This window comes from Crinia signifera, chromosome 4, assembly GCF_055691185.1.
Source record: "Crinia signifera chromosome 4, ASM5569118v1, whole genome shotgun sequence".
NCBI classification, from domain to species: domain Eukaryota; kingdom Metazoa; phylum Chordata; class Amphibia; order Anura; family Myobatrachidae; genus Crinia; species Crinia signifera.
Window position 1 is genome coordinate 283374623 of NC_139220.1, and position 18186 is coordinate 283392808.

At 43.3% G+C, this 18186-nt stretch overlaps 11 non-coding genes across 11 annotated transcripts; all 11 read right to left on the reverse strand.

Annotated features, from left to right (window-relative positions):
* Positions 1 to 5662: 5662 nt before the first annotated feature.
* Positions 5663 to 5759, reverse strand: LOC146076876 (small nucleolar RNA U13). Its single transcript, XR_014474266.1, has one exon. It is a non-coding gene; the product is annotated as a small nucleolar RNA U13 (small nucleolar RNA).
* A 533-nt stretch (positions 5760 to 6292) lies between these two features.
* Positions 6293 to 6387, reverse strand: LOC146076888 (small nucleolar RNA U13). Its single transcript, XR_014474278.1, has one exon. It is a non-coding gene; the product is annotated as a small nucleolar RNA U13 (small nucleolar RNA).
* Positions 6388 to 7714: 1327 nt separating this feature from the next.
* On the reverse strand, positions 7715 to 7811 carry LOC146076878 (small nucleolar RNA U13). The gene has a single exon (XR_014474268.1). It is a non-coding gene; the product is annotated as a small nucleolar RNA U13 (small nucleolar RNA).
* Positions 7812 to 9137: 1326 nt separating this feature from the next.
* Positions 9138 to 9234, reverse strand: LOC146076879 (small nucleolar RNA U13). The gene has a single exon (XR_014474269.1). It is a non-coding gene; the product is annotated as a small nucleolar RNA U13 (small nucleolar RNA).
* Positions 9235 to 9712: 478 nt separating this feature from the next.
* LOC146076883 (small nucleolar RNA U13) lies at positions 9713 to 9809 on the reverse strand. Its single transcript, XR_014474273.1, has one exon. It is a non-coding gene; the product is annotated as a small nucleolar RNA U13 (small nucleolar RNA).
* A 1780-nt stretch (positions 9810 to 11589) lies between these two features.
* On the reverse strand, positions 11590 to 11686 carry LOC146076880 (small nucleolar RNA U13). Its single transcript, XR_014474270.1, has one exon. It is a non-coding gene; the product is annotated as a small nucleolar RNA U13 (small nucleolar RNA).
* Positions 11687 to 13012: 1326 nt separating this feature from the next.
* LOC146076882 (small nucleolar RNA U13) lies at positions 13013 to 13109 on the reverse strand. The gene has a single exon (XR_014474272.1). It is a non-coding gene; the product is annotated as a small nucleolar RNA U13 (small nucleolar RNA).
* A 478-nt stretch (positions 13110 to 13587) lies between these two features.
* On the reverse strand, positions 13588 to 13684 carry LOC146076884 (small nucleolar RNA U13). Its single transcript, XR_014474274.1, has one exon. It is a non-coding gene; the product is annotated as a small nucleolar RNA U13 (small nucleolar RNA).
* Positions 13685 to 15152: 1468 nt separating this feature from the next.
* On the reverse strand, positions 15153 to 15249 carry LOC146076877 (small nucleolar RNA U13). The gene has a single exon (XR_014474267.1). It is a non-coding gene; the product is annotated as a small nucleolar RNA U13 (small nucleolar RNA).
* A 565-nt stretch (positions 15250 to 15814) lies between these two features.
* Positions 15815 to 15911, reverse strand: LOC146076885 (small nucleolar RNA U13). Its single transcript, XR_014474275.1, has one exon. It is a non-coding gene; the product is annotated as a small nucleolar RNA U13 (small nucleolar RNA).
* Positions 15912 to 17183: 1272 nt separating this feature from the next.
* Positions 17184 to 17280, reverse strand: LOC146076887 (small nucleolar RNA U13). The gene has a single exon (XR_014474277.1). It is a non-coding gene; the product is annotated as a small nucleolar RNA U13 (small nucleolar RNA).
* Between the last annotated feature and the right edge of the window lie 906 nt (positions 17281 to 18186).

An 18186-nucleotide genomic window follows, 5' to 3' on the forward strand; every position in this document is an offset into this window, starting at 1 on the left:
GATCGCAGCCAAAAGGCTGAGAAGTGATAACAACTAGGAAGATACAACTTATCATGCTCTAGAACCAGAAGGATCAATGATTGGTGCCCACAGCTAAAACCAGACTCTATGGACCAATGAAACAAACTAGGGAGACACAAAATAGCTCACAATGTACTTTTCAGCCACACTGTATAGTGAGGAACTAAGCTGACATAACTGGAGCCTCTGGTCATTCATTAGAAATGTTTACAGCTTTTCATAACACCTCAACTGTGTAGATTTGGTTAATGTAACAAGGGCACAGGCAGTGAAAGAGTCAGACAGACATATTTTATTGACAAACAGAAGACTCACTGTGCTTTTATTAGCTGGCCAACAGTTAGAACTTTGTGGGCCCCATACTAAAATCTCAAAAGTTGGCTGACGCGTTTCGTCATCCACAGATGACTTTATCATCTGTGGATGACGAAACGCATCAGTGTCACACCCCCAACTGGACCCTGTGGATTACAATTATTTGTCTCATCTTGGACCAGCTCTTACACATTCAAAGAGGACACTGGACTCCTTATACAAGGGACACCACCACCTGTTAATTTCTGTGAGGCCCTCCATTCCATGAGACGTGTAACATCTTTTCTCACGAGGGGAGAACATTACATCCGGCTCCAAAATCAGGTTTATGGACCCCCGACAATTCCAATATATCCAACCTCAATACGAGAGCATCATCAGGAACAAGTGAGATATATCCACATGATACTGCACTTTATTCCAAGGTCCATATAGGGGTGAATAATGTCACTTTCGCAAATTTTTAATACTGTGTTTTATATTTGTGTTTTATTTGTATTCATTTATTCATGTCTAAATATATTAAATTGATTATTTGCTAAATGTAATACCCAATTGGTCAATTATCCATTTATTAGTTAGCGCTCCACCAACCGTTTTCTTTTTCCATATTCCTATTATATAGGGGCCTTACCACCCCCAGGTGTGAGCAGCTCGGAAAGCTACACTCATCTCTCTAAGCGCCCTACATAAGCATAGCCATCTAGTTGGTTAGGCTTATAAACTTTTTTCCAACATCGGTTTCCCCCTCATGGGGGGCTGCTGGAGGAGTGCAGTGCCGGGACTGATTAGGGGAAGATGATACATATGTCAATGTTACAAGTGGACAGTGCTCCAGGATAAGCAGCAGGGAGTCATCAGCTCTTTGTCCTATCATACCTGCTCGTATATCGTTCCTGGACAGGACCATTTCTAGTTTTGAGGATGTGCAGTGTGACTGGGTGCAGTCGTAGAGAGGATAAACACAGGGTATCACACACAGAGGTAGAGTTGTGCACTTTCAGAAGAACTGTACAGTGTGAGGATCTTAGCTGACATAACTGGAGCCTTGGGTCAGACAATAAAAATGTTAAAAGATTTTCATAACCATTCATTTTATCTTCTGAACTGTTAGTTTTGGTTAATGTAATGTAATTCAGAAGGTGATGTGTACAAGACACATTTATTGCATTCCAAAAATCCTCCTGCGAACTTTTGTTTGAATATGTGAGTGAAAAGGTACGTTCCTGTTTCAAAAGGAGCGCTCCTCTTCTCCGCTTTTAAGATAAAAAAATGTAGGGATAATTTTTCACAATGGGTATGTGAATAGAGAGGGACGTCCCTGTGTCATAAGGATCGCTCCTCTTCTCCGCCTCAAAGCAAATGGATATATGGGCTAAATTTCACAGTAGATGTAGGGATAGAGAGTAACGTCCCTGTATATCAAGGAACGTTCCTCTTCTCCGCCTCAGGAAAGTTTGAACGAATGCAGAATAGTTCACCGTGTGTTCTTATCTCATGCAATATCAAACCGAAAATGTGCACCCCTGCACCTCACTTTTTAGGAGTAGAAGAGATACCGTACGTCCCTTATATGGGATTACACGTCTCCTCTTCTCCGAAGTGATCTAGCTTTTCATACACTTGTCCGCATAGATACCCTTTTTTCTCCCATGTGTATGGTTATGGATCGGGATACCATATGAAAATGAGATATGATCGGATATAGTGTAACACAATTTTATTTTAAACACACAAAAATGGTTAAAAACAAATCAAGAGGTTCTGTGATAAAGATATTAAAAAAAAACAGTCGTTTGGAGAGAATCGAACAATTACCGGAAAGGGTGGAGAACTTGGGTGGAAAAGTTCTCAAACAAGCGTGGAGAAAGAAGGAGTCCCGGAAACTCCCTTACTTCAAGCAGGTGATACACTCCGTTTTTCCGGCAATTGGTCCCCAAAGCGGTGGTTAAAGGATCCGACGCGTTTCAACCGCCTGCTGCGGTCTTTTTCAAGGATGACATCCTTGAAAAAGGCCGCAGCAGGCGGTTGAAACGCGTCGGATCCTTTAACCACCGCTTTGGGGACCAATTGCCGGAAAAACGGAGTGTATCACCTGCTTGAAGTAAGGGAGTTTCCGGGACTCCTTCTTTCTCCACGCTTGTTTGAGAACTTTTCCACCCAAGTTCTCCACCCTTTCCGGTAATTGTTCGATTCTCTCCAAACGACTGTTTTTTTTTAATATCTTTATCACAGAACCTCTTGATTTGTTTTTAACCATTTTTGTGTGTTTAAAATAAAATTGTGTTACACTATATCCGATCATATCTCATTTTCATATGGTATCCCGATCCATAACCATACACATGGGAGAAAAAAGGGTATCTATGCGGACAAGTGTATGAAAAGCTAGATCACTTCGGAGAAGAGGAGACGTGTAATCCCATATAAGGGACGTACGGTATCTCTTCTACTCCTAAAAAGTGAGGTGCAGGGGTGCACATTTTCGGTTTGATATTGCATGAGATAAGAACACACGGTGAACTATTCTGCATTCGTTCAAACTTTCCTGAGGCGGAGAAGAGGAACGTTCCTTGATATACAGGGACGTTACTCTCTATCCCTACATCTACTGTGAAATTTAGCCCATATATCCATTTGCTTTGAGGCGGAGAAGAGGAGCGATCCTTATGACACAGGGACGTCCCTCTCTATTCACATACCCATTGTGAAAAATTATCCCTACATTTTTTTATCTTAAAAGCGGAGAAGAGGAGCGCTCCTTTTGAAACAGGAACGTACCTTTTCACTCACATATTCAAACAAAAGTTCGCAGGAGGATTTTTGGAATGCAATAAATGTGTCTTGTACACATCACCTTCTGAACTCTATTCTTGTGGTACGGGGTTTACCACACGCATTCCATACCCACCTGCAGAACTCCTAGCGCTTTGTTTCGGTTCACCATCTCCGTGTCCATAATGTAATGTAATGTTTCCCCCTCATGGAGTGGATGTTAGAGGATGGGGATGCTGGGGTGAGCGAGGACAGGGCTGCACAGATGCCCAGAATCCCATGCTCTACCCTCAGATAGAGTTTCTCCTGTGTACAGTTCTCCTGGAGATGTAGCAGGGGTTGATCAGTTCCTTGGCCCATCAGACCTGCCCCTGTATGGTCCCAGGGCAGGGCTTTCTGTATTGGGGGAACATGCACAATGTGACTGAGTGCAGGAGATGCTGGTCCTAGAGGCAGTCCGGGCCACATAGCTGCATCCCTTACATCCACATACCTCCCAACTTTTGTAGTTTAGCAGGCGGGACGCTCCTGCTGCGCGTCGGAGGCGTGCAGAAAATTTGGGGGCGTGGCCTATACTTGCGGCTCCACCGCGAGGCCACGCCCCCATTTTGCCGCTATGGGGGCATGACCCAGAGGCTCTGTGAGCCTCTAGCCATGCCCCCAGCCCCCTGGCTGCGGGAATAGACGCTGTGCGCATGCGCACAGCGTTTATTCCCCGCTGCTTAGCAGCTGATGGGGGGGACTCCCAACAGCCCCCCCACACCGCGGGACACTGCCGCCCGCGGGTGGGACAGCGGGACCGGCCCTGACAATCGGGACTGTCCCGATAAAATCGGGACTGCTGGGAGGTATGCATCCATGGTAGTTACCTCACTGCAACCATCCTATACAATGCAAATCTCCCTAGTTATTCCCCCATGCTTGTGTGGGTTTCCTCTGCATGCGCTGATTTGCTCACACAATCCAACAATATACTGGTAGGTTCATTGGCTCCCAACAAAATGAACCCTAGAATGAATGTGTGTGCATGTACATGTGGTAGGGAATATAGATTGTAAGCTCCACTGGGGCAGGGACTGATGTGAGTGTTCAAATATTCTCTGTAAAACACTGAAGAAAATGTGTGCGCTACATAAATAACTGGTAGTAATAATAATTAAATACACCTTTGCTTCTATCGCACATTGCCGTGTGAATATACAATAACATATTCCTAGATAGATCCATATTGTACCGCATATTAGCTTCTAGACTGTTTAATAGCAACAAAGAAGACCTACATCATTCATAATTAATGAAAAGTTATTTTTCTTACATCATACTACCAACACAAATAACCGTCAAAACACAACATTAAAGAAAAACTGGTACTTGTGTATTTTGGCGGCGCCCACGATGAGGATCGCGTCCATCGTGTGTGAAAAATCGGGTCCATCGCGTCCATCGCGTCGCGTCGTGTGCATTAACATGGCACACGACGCGACCGACGCGATGGACGCGATTTCTCCATAGGCTTCAATGTTAAAATATTTTAACATTGAAATCGTGTCGGTCGCGTCGGTCTTGTGCCATTATAATGGCACAAGATAAGATGGACTTGATAAAGTCCATTTTACATGTAATAAAATGGGAAATGGGCCAATATGGCCCATTTTTCATTGTATATGTCCCCGTCATGTCCAAATATAACTGACCCCCCATTGTGAGCGGCACCCCAGTATTGACGTCAACCCGAAGCGTGGCGAGCGCAGCGAGCCCGCGAGGGGCGGCGGTGCGCGTCCTCCGACCTTTTCATACCCCTACTATCCACGTCGGCGTGGAGTTGAGAATAGAATAGTGTGGCGAGCGCAGCGAGCCACCGAGCCCGAAGCGTGGCGAGCGCAGCGAGCCCCGCGAGGGGACGCGGACACCTGTGAAGCCCGCGTGGGGACGCGGATACCTGTGAAGGTATCCACGTCCCCTCGCGGGGCTCGCTGCGCTCGCCACGCTTCGGGCTCGGTGGATCGCTGCGCTCGCCACACTATTCTATTCTCAACTCCACGCCGACGTGGATAGTAGGGGTATGAAAAGGTCGTAGGACGCGTACCGCCGCCCCTCGCGGGCTCGCTACGCTCGCCACGCTTCGGGTTGGCGTCAATACTGGGGTGCCGCTGACAATGGGGGGCATTTATATTTGGACATGACGGGGCCATATACAATGAGAAATGGGCCATATTGGCCCATTTCCCATTGTTTTCTATGTTAGATGGACTTTATCAACTACATTTGATCTTTTGCCATTATAATGGAACAAGTCCGACGCGACCGACAGTATTTTAATGTTAAAAATATTTTAACATTGAAGCCTATGGAGAAATCGTGTCGGTCGCCTTAACTTTAAGGCACACGACGCGACGCGACGGACCCGATTTCTCCATCGGGTTCAATGTTAAAAATATTTTAACATTGAAACCTATGGAGAAATCGCGTCCATCGCCTTAAAGTTAAGGCACACAAAGCCCACGACGGGCGCCGCCAAAATACACAAGTACCAAAAAACTTTCAAGTTCTGGATCAGAAGGGTAATGTGTCAGATCGTAACAACTGGGAAGACACATCTCACACAGTCATGTGACCACCCACTCATCATGCTCTAGAACCAGAAGGATCAATGATTGGTGCCCATAGCTAGAACCTAACTCTATGGACCGGTGAAACAAATTAGGGAGACACAAAATAATAACTCACAATGAATGTACTTTTCAGCCACACTGTGATTCATAATCATTGATGGTTTATGGCCAATGTAGAATAGTTTTGCCATCGATGAGAGGCAACCACATGGTTTCCCTCCATCGATGGCACAGCATAATTAAACAAGTTTTCCCCCTAAAGGGCTGAGACATAAAGCATAGCTTTGCCCACAATACCCGTGAAGCCCCAACCCCCAGGTTCTGATTGGCTCATGGGCCATGCAGACAAAGAAAACAGATGCTCATTAAAAGGCAAAACCATTCATAGTCATCCACTGCATAGTATGCGACTATCCCTACATTGTACTGCATTTTAGCCTCTATGGTTTTGTCAAAAACAACAAAAAGATAAAACATTACTACGTGATTATAATCCATAAACTAATAACAAATCACATCTCTCACTTCATCACAAATAACCAGAAAATATGAAAACCTTTCAAACTCTAGATCAGAAGGATCATGTGTCAGGTCATAACAATTGGGAAGACCCATCTCACAGTCACACAACCACCCACTCATTATGCTCCAGAACAAAAAGGATCAATGTTTGGTCACCACAGCTAGAACCTGACTCTATGGACCAGTGAAACAAATTAGGGAGACACAAAATAATAACTCACAATGTAACTTTCAGCCACACTGCATAGTGGGAATCATTGCTGACATAACTGGAGCCTCTGGTCATTCATTAAAAATTTGTAAAGCTTTTCAAAAGCATTAATTTTATCTTCTGAACTGTAGTTTTTGGTTATTGTAACAAGGACACAGGCAGTGAAGAAGTCAGACATACTGTACATATTTTAATGACAAACAGAAAACTCACTGTACTTTTATTAGCTGACCAACAGTTAGAACTGTATGGGCCCCATACTAAAATCTTGAAATTGTCCCCGTTCTACAGAGATGAGAGATACAGGGTGTCCCACACACACTGGGGTAGAGGGGAATGGAGGTTCCCATGCATGTACTGCTCTGTGTACTGGAGCTTCCTCCTCTGTGCTCAGGAACAAGAAGCTGACCTCATGGAGTGGATACTGGAGGATGCGGATGCTTGGACTAGTGAGCGAAGGGCAGCAAAGATCTCTCCTCTACATGTGCTCTCTCTCCATATCTCATGTTGACAGTGGACAGTGCTCCAGGGTAAGTAGCAGAGGGCGACCAGCTCTATGGCCCACCAGACCTGCCCCCTGTATGGTCCCAGGGCAGGGTAATTTCTATTGGGGGACTTTCAATGTGACGTAGGGCAGGCGATGCAGGTCCTAGAGGCAGACTGGGCCCAACGGCATTCCATTACATCCACGGTAGTTACCTCGCTGCAACCACCCTACTGTATATGCTGTAATACACATCTTTGCTTCTATCACACATGGCCGTGTAAATATACACTACCATACTCCTAGATGCATCCGCATTGTACTGCATTGGAGCTTCCATATGCTTCGAAAGCAACAAACAGATAATACATTACTTTAATGATTATAATTCATCTCCTAACTATAAAAAATTACTTTTCTCACTTCATACTCCCAACATAAATAACCAGCAGATTCCAAAATTAAAAAACCTTTCAAGTACGGATGGCCATCGATCATTGATGATTCAAAATCATCAATGGTTCATGGCCGATATTGAATACTTTTGCCATCAATGGGGGAGAACCAGACGGTTTCCCTCTATCGATGGCACAGCAAAACTAATGTTTTGCTTTTGTTTCTTTTTCAAAGTGCCGGTACAACACAGAGCATAGCCCCACAGGCCAATTATTCACACATAATGGACGTCCATCAATATGTTAAACTATCAATAGCCATCCATCAAATATTTTTTCCACCAATGGAAACAAGGGCCATTCCTACTTTCAAGCTCTAGATCAGAAGGGTTATGTGTCAGGTCGTAACAACTGGGAAGACACATCTCACACAGTCATGTGATCACCCACTCATCATGTTCTAGAACCAGAAGGATCAATGATTGGTGCCCACAGCTAGCAACTGACTCTATGGACCGGTCAAACAAATTAGGGAGACACAAAATAATAACTCACAATGTAACTTTCAGCCACACTGCATAGTGGGAATCATTGCTGACATAACTAGAGTCTTTGGTCATTCATTAAAAATGTGTAAAGCTTTTCAAAAGCATTAATTTTATCTTCTGAACTGTAGTTTTGGTTATTGTAACAAGGACACAGGCAGTGAAGAAGTCAGACATACTGTACATATTTTAATGACAAACAGAAAACTCACTGTACTTTTATTAGCTGACCAACAGTTAGAACTGTATGGGCCCCATACTAAAATCTTGAAATTGTCCCCGTTCTACAGAGATGAGAGATACAGGGTGTCCCACACACACTGGGGTAGAGGGGAATGGAGGTTCCCATGCATGTACTGCTCTGTGTACTGGAGCTTCCTCCTCTGTGCTCAGGAACAAGAAGCTGACCTCATGGAGTGGATACTGGAGGATGCGGATGCTTGGACTAGTGAGCAAAGGGCAGCAAAGATCTCTCCTCTACATGTGCTCTCTCTCCATATCTCATGTTGACAGTGGACAGTGCTCCAGGATAAGTAGCAGAGGGCGACCAGCTCTTTGGCCCACCAGACCTGCCCCCTGTATGGTCCCAGGGCAGGGTAATTTTTATTGGGGGACTTTCAATGTGACGTAGGGCAGGCGATGCAGGTCCTAGAGGCAGACTGGGCCCAACTGCATTCCATTACATCCACGGTAGTTACCTCGCTGCAACCACCCTACTGTATATACTGTACTACACATCTTTGCTTCTATCACACATGGCCGTGTAAATATACACTACCATACTCCTAGATGCATCCGCATTGTACTGCATTGGAGCTTCCATATGCTTCGAAAGCAACAAACAGATAATACATTACTTTGATGATTATAATTCATCTCCTAACTATAAAAAATAACTTTTCTCACTTCATACTCCCAACATAAATAACCAGCAGATTCCAAAATTAAAAAACCTTTCAAGTACGGATGGCCATCGATCATTGATGATTCTAAATCATCAATGGTTCATGGCCGATATTGAATACTTTTGCCATCGATGGGGGAGAACCAGACGGTTTCCCTCTATCGATGGCACAGCAAAACTAATGTTTTGCTTTTGTTTCTTTTTCAAAGTGCCGGTACAACACAGAGCATAGCCCCACAGTCCAATTATTCACACATAATGGACAGCCATCAATATGTTAAACTATCAATAGCCATCCATCAAATATTTTTTCCACCAATGGAAACAAGGGCCATCCCTACTTTCAAGCTCTAGATCAGAAGGGTTATGTGTCAGGTCGTAACAACTGGGAAGACACATCTCACACAGTCATGTGATCACCCACTCATCATGTTCTAGAACCAGAAGGATCAATGATTGGTGCCCACAGCTAGCAACTGACTCTATGGACCGGTCAAACAAATTAGGGAGACACAAAATAATAACTCACAATGAATGTACTTTTCAGCCACACTGTGATTCAAAAGCATTGATGGTTTATGGCCAATGTAGAATAATTTTGCCATCGATGAGAGAGAACCACATGGTTTCCCTCCATCGATGGCACAGCATCATTAAACAATTCCCCCCCACACACCAAAGGGCTGGGATATAAAGCATATCTTTGCCCACAATACCCGTGAAGCCCCGCCCCCAGGTTCTGATTGGCTCATGGGCAGGGACGTGCAGTCAGGGGAGACAGTGCCTCCCCTGTCATTAATGAGCAAAATAATAAAATAATACAAAATAAATACTTATGATACATATTATATGTAAAACTATCAATAGCCATCCATCAAATATTTTTTCCACCAATGGAAACAAGCGCCATCCCTACTTTCAAGCTCTAGATCAGAAGGGTCATGTATCAGGTCGTAACAGATGGGAAGACACATCTCACACAGCCATGTGACCACCCACTCATCACGCTCTAGAACCAGAAGGATCAGTGATTTTCTTTTGGTGACCATAGCTAAAACCTGACTCTATAGACCCGTGTAACAGATTAGGGAGACTCAAAATAATAACTCACAATGCAACTTTCAGCTGCACTGTATAGTGAGGATCTTCGCTGACATAACTGGAGCCTTTGGTCATTCATTAACAATTTCTAAAGCTTTTCTGAACTGTATAGTGTTCATGAGTGTATCAAAGACACTTGTGCTGAAGGAGTCCGGCATATGCATCCTGATGATAAATGGAAAAAAGCAATGTATTTCTATTCAGTCATCAGTTATACAAACATAAACAGTAGAATGGTAAACACAAATACAAGGTTCTAGATCAGAAAAACCAGATCAAACAGTTAAGAATTCATTGCTCCCACAGTCACTTGCCCAAATGCTCATCGTCTATTAGAACCACAGGGATTACTGCATGTAGACCACAGTTAGAACCCTACTCCACAGTGGCGTAAGTTCGTCCCAGTTGCCCGGAGGCAAGATAAAAATTAGTGCCCTCCCCCACACACACACCACCTTATATAAATATATGTATGTTATGGATATTATGTTTAAAATAAAGAGATTATAACATTTATGGTCCTCTAGGAGGGGGAGTCAGCCAAGGAAGCAATATCAAAGGCTTTGAATTAACAGATTCAAATTTTCAGTAGGGAAGAGGTGCCCCCTTGGGAGCAGGAGCCCGGCGGCAGATAACTCCATTGCACCCCAAAGTTACGCCTCTGCTACTCCATTTGCCCATGAATCAGATTGGGCAGAAAAACATTACTACAATCTAACTATATACATTGGCCATGAATTGCATTTTAGCTTCTCTATACTTGTCAAAAGCAACAAAAAGCTCTGCTTCGGGTCCTTTAATTTTATCTTTCCTTTACTGTTACTATGCTGTTGCCTATACCAGGGGTGGGGAACCTCAGGCCCGGGGGCCATATGTAGCCGGTTTGAGTGGTCCTCCCACCCTTTGCCAGGAGTCAATTACAGGGGAATTCTCGTGAGAAGTTGGTAGTTCTTGCGAGATTCCTCTTAATTAACAGCAGCTGGAGACTGTCAGACCTATTCAGCGGCCGCAGTCACAGCGTGAAACGGCTGCAGCAGGACAATTTGTAAGAGAAATTTTTACATATGGCCGCCGACAGATTTTTTTCTCCATACAAACGGCCCTTGGCACAAAAAAGGTTCCCCACCCCTGGTCTATACCAACATTCACCTCCGTATGTTCTTCAGACCTTTTGTTTGTATTTTGTTTTGCTTCTATCACACATGGCCGTGTAAATATACACTACCATACTCCTAGATGCATCCGCATTGTACTGCATTGGAGCTTCCATATGCTTCGAAAGCAACAAACAGATAATACATTACTTTAATGATTATAATTCATCTCCTAACTATAAAAAATTACTTTTCTCACTTCATACTCCCAACATAAATAACCAGCAGATTCCAAAATTAAAAAACCTTTCAAGTACGGATGGCCATCGATCATTGATGATTCAAAATCATCAATGGTTCATGGCCGATATTGAATACTTTTGCCATCAATGGGGGAGAACCAGACGGTTTCCCTCTATCGATGGCACAGCAAAACTAATGTTTTGCTTTTGTTTCTTTTTCAAAGTGCCGGTACAACACAGAGCATAGCCCCACAGGCCAATTATTCACACATAATGGACGTCCATCAATATGTTAAACTATCAATAGCCATCCATCAAATATTTTTTCCACCAATGGAAACAAGGGCCATTCCTACTTTCAAGCTCTAGATCAGAAGGGTTATGTGTCAGGTCGTAACAACTGGGAAGACACATCTCACACAGTCATGTGATCACCCACTCATCATGTTCTAGAACCAGAAGGATCAATGATTGGTGCCCACAGCTAGCAACTGACTCTATGGACCGGTCAAACAAATTAGGGAGACACAAAATAATAACTCACAATGTAACTTTCAGCCACACTGCATAGTGGGAATCATTGCTGACATAACTAGAGTCTTTGGTCATTCATTAAAAATGTGTAAAGCTTTTCAAAAGCATTAATTTTATCTTCTGAACTGTAGTTTTGGTTATTGTAACAAGGACACAGGCAGTGAAGAAGTCAGACATACTGTACATATTTTAATGACAAACAGAAAACTCACTGTACTTTTATTAGCTGACCAACAGTTAGAACTGTATGGGCCCCATACTAAAATCTTGAAATTGTCCCCGTTCTACAGAGATGAGAGATACAGGGTGTCCCACACACACTGGGGTAGAGGGGAATGGAGGTTCCCATGCATGTACTGCTCTGTGTACTGGAGCTTCCTCCTCTGTGCTCAGGAACAAGAAGCTGACCTCATGGAGTGGATACTGGAGGATGCGGATGCTTGGACTAGTGAGCAAAGGGCAGCAAAGATCTCTCCTCTACATGTGCTCTCTCTCCATATCTCATGTTGACAGTGGACAGTGCTCCAGGATAAGTAGCAGAGGGCGACCAGCTCTTTGGCCCACCAGACCTGCCCCCTGTATGGTCCCAGGGCAGGGTAATTTTTATTGGGGGACTTTCAATGTGACGTAGGGCAGGCGATGCAGGTCCTAGAGGCAGACTGGGCCCAACTGCATTCCATTACATCCACGGTAGTTACCTCGCTGCAACCACCCTACTGTATATACTGTACTACACATCTTTGCTTCTATCACACATGGCCGTGTAAATATACACTACCATACTCCTAGATGCATCCGCATTGTACTGCATTGGAGCTTCCATATGCTTCGAAAGCAACAAACAGATAATACATTACTTTGATGATTATAATTCATCTCCTAACTATAAAAAATAACTTTTCTCACTTCATACTCCCAACATAAATAACCAGCAGATTCCAAAATTAAAAAACCTTTCAAGTACGGATGGCCATCGATCATTGATGATTCTAAATCATCAATGGTTCATGGCCGATATTGAATACTTTTGCCATCGATGGGGGAGAACCAGACGGTTTCCCTCTATCGATGGCACAGCAAAACTAATGTTTTGCTTTTGTGTCTTTTTCAAAGTGCCGGTACAACACAGAGCATAGCCCCACAGTCCAATTATTCACACATAATGGACAGCCATCAATATGTTAAACTATCAATAGCCATCCATCAAATATTTTTTCCACCAATGGAAACAAGGGCCATCCCTACTTTCAAGCTCTAGATCAGAAGGGTTATGTGTCAGGTCGTAACAACTGGGAAGACACATCTCACACAGTCATGTGATCACCCACTCATCATGTTCTAGAACCAGAAGGATCAATGATTGGTGCCCACAGCTAGCAACTGACTCTATGGACCGGTCAAACAAATTAGGGAGACACAAAATAATAACTCACAATGAATGTACTTTTCAGCCACACTGTGATTCAAAAGCATTGATGGTTTATGGCCAATGTAGAATAATTTTGCCATCGATGAGAGAGAACCACATGGTTTCCCTCCATCGATGGCACAGCATCATTAAACAATTCCCCCCCACACACCAAAGGGCTGGGATATAAAGCATATCTTTGCCCACAATACCCGTGAAGCCCCGCCCCCAGGTTCTGATTGGCTCATGGGCAGGGACGTGCAGTCAGGGGAGACAGTGCCTCCCCTGTCATTAATGAGCAAAATAATAAAATAATACAAAATAAATACTTATGATACATATTATATGTAAAACTATCAATAGCCATCCATCAAATATTTTTTCCACCAATGGAAACAAGCGCCATCCCTATTTTCAAGCTCTAGATCAGAAGGGTCATGTATCAGGTCGTAACAGATGGGAAGACACATCTCACACAGCCATGTGACCACCCACTCATCACGCTCTAGAACCAGAAGGATCAGTGATTTTCTTTTGGTGACCATAGCTAAAACCTGACTCTATAGACCCGTGTAACAGATTAGGGAGACTCAAAATAATAACTCACAATGCAACTTTCAGCTGCACTGTATAGTGAGGATCTTCGCTGACATAACTGGAGCCTTTGGTCATTCATTAACAATTTCTAAAGCTTTTCTGAACTGTATAGTGTTCATGAGTGTATCAAAGACACTTGTGCTGAAGGAGTCCGGCATATGCATCCTGATGATAAATGGAAAAAAGCAATGTATTTCTATTCAGTCATCAGTTATACAAACATAAACAGTAGAATGGTAAACACAAATACAAGGTTCTAGATCAGAAAAACCAGATCAAACAGTTAAGAATTCATTGCTCCCACAGTCACTTGCCCAAATGCTCATCGTCTATTAGAACCACAGGGATTACTGCATGTAGACCACAGTTAGAACCCTACTCCACAGTGGCGTAAGTTCGTCCCAGTTGCCCGGAGGCAAGATAAAAATTAGTGCCCTCCCCCACACACACACCACCTTATATAAATATATGTATGTTATGGATATTATGTTTAAAATAAAGAGATTATAACATTTATGGTCCTCTAGGAGGGGGAGTCAGCCAAGGAAGCAATATCAAAGGCTTTGAATTAACAGATTCAAATTTTCAGTAGGGAAGAGGTGCCCCCTTGGGAGCAGGAGCCCGGCGGCAGATAACTCCATTGCACCCCAAAGTTACGCCTCTGCTACTCCATTTGCCCATGAATCAGATTGGGCAGAAAAACATTACTACAATCTAACTATATACAATGGCCATGAATTGCATTTTAGCTTCTCTATACTTGTCAAAAGCAACAAAAAGCTCTGCTTCGGGTCCTTTAATTTTATCTTTCCTTTACTGTTACTATGCTGTTGCCTATACCAGGGGTGGGGAACCTCAGGCCCGGGGGCCATATGTAGCCGGTTTGAGTGGTCCTCCCACCCTTTGCCAGGAGTCAATTACAGGGGAATTCTCGTGAGAAGTTGGTAGTTCTTGCGAGATTCCTCTTAATTAACAGCAGCCGGAGACTGTCAGACCTATTCAGCGGCCGCAGTCACAGCGTGAAACGGCTGCAGCAGGACAATTTGTAAGAGAAATTTTTACATATGGCCGCCGACAGATTTTTTTCTCCATACAAACGGCCCTTGGCACAAAAAAGGTTCCCCACCCCTGGTCTATACCAACATTCACCTCCGTATGTTCTTCAGACCTTTTGTTTGTATTTTGTGTGATAATGACCATAGGCTCCATTTCTGTTGTGTTATGCAACTGAATATTTATTTGTTTTATTGCTATAAGTCATTCCCCACCCTTTCTAGAAAATAAACATTGCTATAACAATAACAATCCATCAACTAATTACAAAACAAAAATTCCATGTCTTAATACCGCAATCTGCAGAACATACACACAAACTATTAACATCAAGTTCTAGATCAGAAGGGTAATGTGTCAGGTCATAACAACTAGGAAGACACATCTCACACAGTCATGTGACCACCCACTCATCATGCACTAGAACCAGAAGGATCAATGATTTGGTGACCATAGCTAGAACCTGACTCTATGGACCAGTGATACTAATTAGGGAGACACAAAATAATAACTCACAATGAATGTACTTTTCAGCCACACTGTGATTCATAATCATTGATGGTGTATGGCCAATGTAGAATAGTTTTGCCATCGATGAGAAAGAACCACATGGTTTCCCTCCATCAATGGCACAGCATCATTAAAAAAAAAATCTCCCAAAGGGCTGGGACATAAAGCATAGCTTTGCCCACAATACCTGTCTAGCCCCACCCCCAGGTTCTGATTGGCTCATGGGCCATGCAGACAAACAAAACGGATGATCATTAAAAGGTAAAACCATCAATATTATATCCATTGCATAGTATGTGACCATCGATGACAAGTGCAACGATGAACATCCGTACATTGTACTGCATTTTAGCACCTATGGTTTTGTCAAAAACAACAAAAAGATAAAACTTTACTACATGATTATAACCCATCAACTAAGTACAAAATAAATCTCTTACTTCATATTATCAACACAAATTACCATAAAAATGAAAATCTTTCAACTTCTAGATCAGAAGGATTATGTGTCAGGTCGTAACAACTGGGAAGACACATCTCACACAGTCATGTGACCACCCACTCATCATGCTCTAGAACCAGAAGGATCAATGATTGGTGTCCACAGCTAGAACCTGACTCTATGGACTGGTGAAACTAATTAGGGAGACACAAAATAATAACTCACAATGTAACTTTCAGCCACATTGTATAGTGGGGATCTTTGCTGACATAACTGGAGCCTCTGGTCATTCATTAAAAATTTATAAAGCTTTTTAAAACCATTAAAAACTGTGTCGTTTTTGGTTATTGTAACAAGGACACAGGCAGTGAAGGAGTCAGACAGACATATTTTAATGACAAACAGAAAACTCACTGTACTTTTATTAGCTAACCAACAGTTCTAACTGTATGGGCCCCATACTAAAATCTTAACATTTTCCCCATTCTACAGAGATGAGCGATACCGGGTGTCCCACACACACTGGGGTAGAGGGGAATAGAGGTTCCCAGGCACGTACTGCTCTGTGTACTGGAGCTTCCTCCTCTGTGCTCAGGAACAAGAAGCTGACCTCATGGAGTGGATACTGGAGGATGCGGATGCTTGAACTAGTGAGGGAAGGGCGGCAAAGATCTCTTCTCTACATGTGCTCTCTCTCCATATCTCATGTTGACAGTGGACAGTGCTCCAGGATAAGTAGCAGAGGGCGACCAGCTCTATGGCCCACCAGACCTGCCCCCTGTATGGTCCCAGGGCAGGGCAATGTATATTGGGGGACTTTCAATGTGACGTAGGGCAGGCGATGCAGGTCCTAGAGGCAGACTGGGCCCTACTGCATCTATTACATCCACGGTAGTTACCTTGCTGCAACCACCCTACTGTATATACTGTAATACACATCTTTGCTTCTATCACACATGGCCATGTAAATATACACTACCATACTCCTAGATGCATCCGCATTGTACTGCATTGGAGCTTCCATACGCTTCAAAAGCAACAAACAGATAATACATTAATTTAAAGATTATAATTCATCTCCTAACTATAAAAAATTACTTTTCTCACTTCATTCTCCCAACATAAATAACCAGCAGATTCCAATATTAAAAGAGCTTTCAAGTAAAGGATGGCCATCAACCATTGATGATTCAAAATCATCAATGGTTCATGGCCGATATTGAATACTTTTGCCATCGATGGCACAGCAAAACTGATGCTTTCCTTATGTTTCTTTTTCAAAGTGTCGGGAGACGGAGCATAGTCCCACAGGCCAATCAGTCACACATAATGGATGGCCATCAATATGTAAAACTATCAATAGTCACCCATCAAATATTTTTTCCATCAACAAGGGCCATTCCTACTTTCAAACTCTAGATCAGAAGGATCATGTGTCAGGTCATAACAGATGGGAAGACACATCTCACACAGCCATGTGACCACCAACTCATCATGTTCTAGAACCAGAAGGATCAGTGATTGGTGCCCACAGCCAGAACCTGACTTTATGGACCAGTGTAACAAGTTAGGGAGACTTAAAACAACTCCTAATGTACTTTTCAGCCACACTGTGTAGTGAGGATCTTCGCTGACATAACTGGAGCATCTGGTCATTCAGTTAAAATGTTTAAATCTTTTTGTAACCATTCATTTTATCTTCTAAACTGCATATTTTTGATTAATGTAACAGACATACATATTTTATTGACAGAAAACTCACTCTACTTTTATTAGCTGACCAACAGTAAGAACTTTGTGGCCCCCATACTAAAATCTCAAAAGTGTCCCCTCTTCTACATAGAGGTACAGGGTATCACACACACACTGGGGTAGAAGAAATTGTGGTCCCCAGGCACTTACTACTCTGTACACTGGATCTTCCTCCTCTGTACCCAGAGCCAGGAGTTCGACCTCTGTTTCCCCCACATGGAGTGGCCAAACCTTCGGGTCCTCCGCACCTGAAGGTTTGGAGAGACCCGCAGTAGGCTTCCCTCCGCCTAGTTGCTCGGGGTCGCCATCGAGGGACCGAAGCTCTCCCCAAAAGGATGAGAGCTTTGGTACATTGGGGAGTGGATGGCCCATAAGGGTCAACCACACAACCCAAAAAAAGTTACAAAAAACAGAAAACGTGAATAGTGACAAATGTGAGAAGAAAAAAATAAAATAAAATAAAATAAAGAGACCCCAGCCAGAAGGCCGGGCTGGCGTGTGAAAAATTGTCCTACCCCATCCAAAAGGATGAGGTAAGGACATGCAGCCTATTCTAGAGGCCGATGTCGAATACTTTTGCCATCAATGTGGGAGAACCAGATGGTTTCCCTAAATCGATGGCAAAGGAGAACCGATGTTTCCGTCTATTTTTTTTACAAGGTGCTGTGA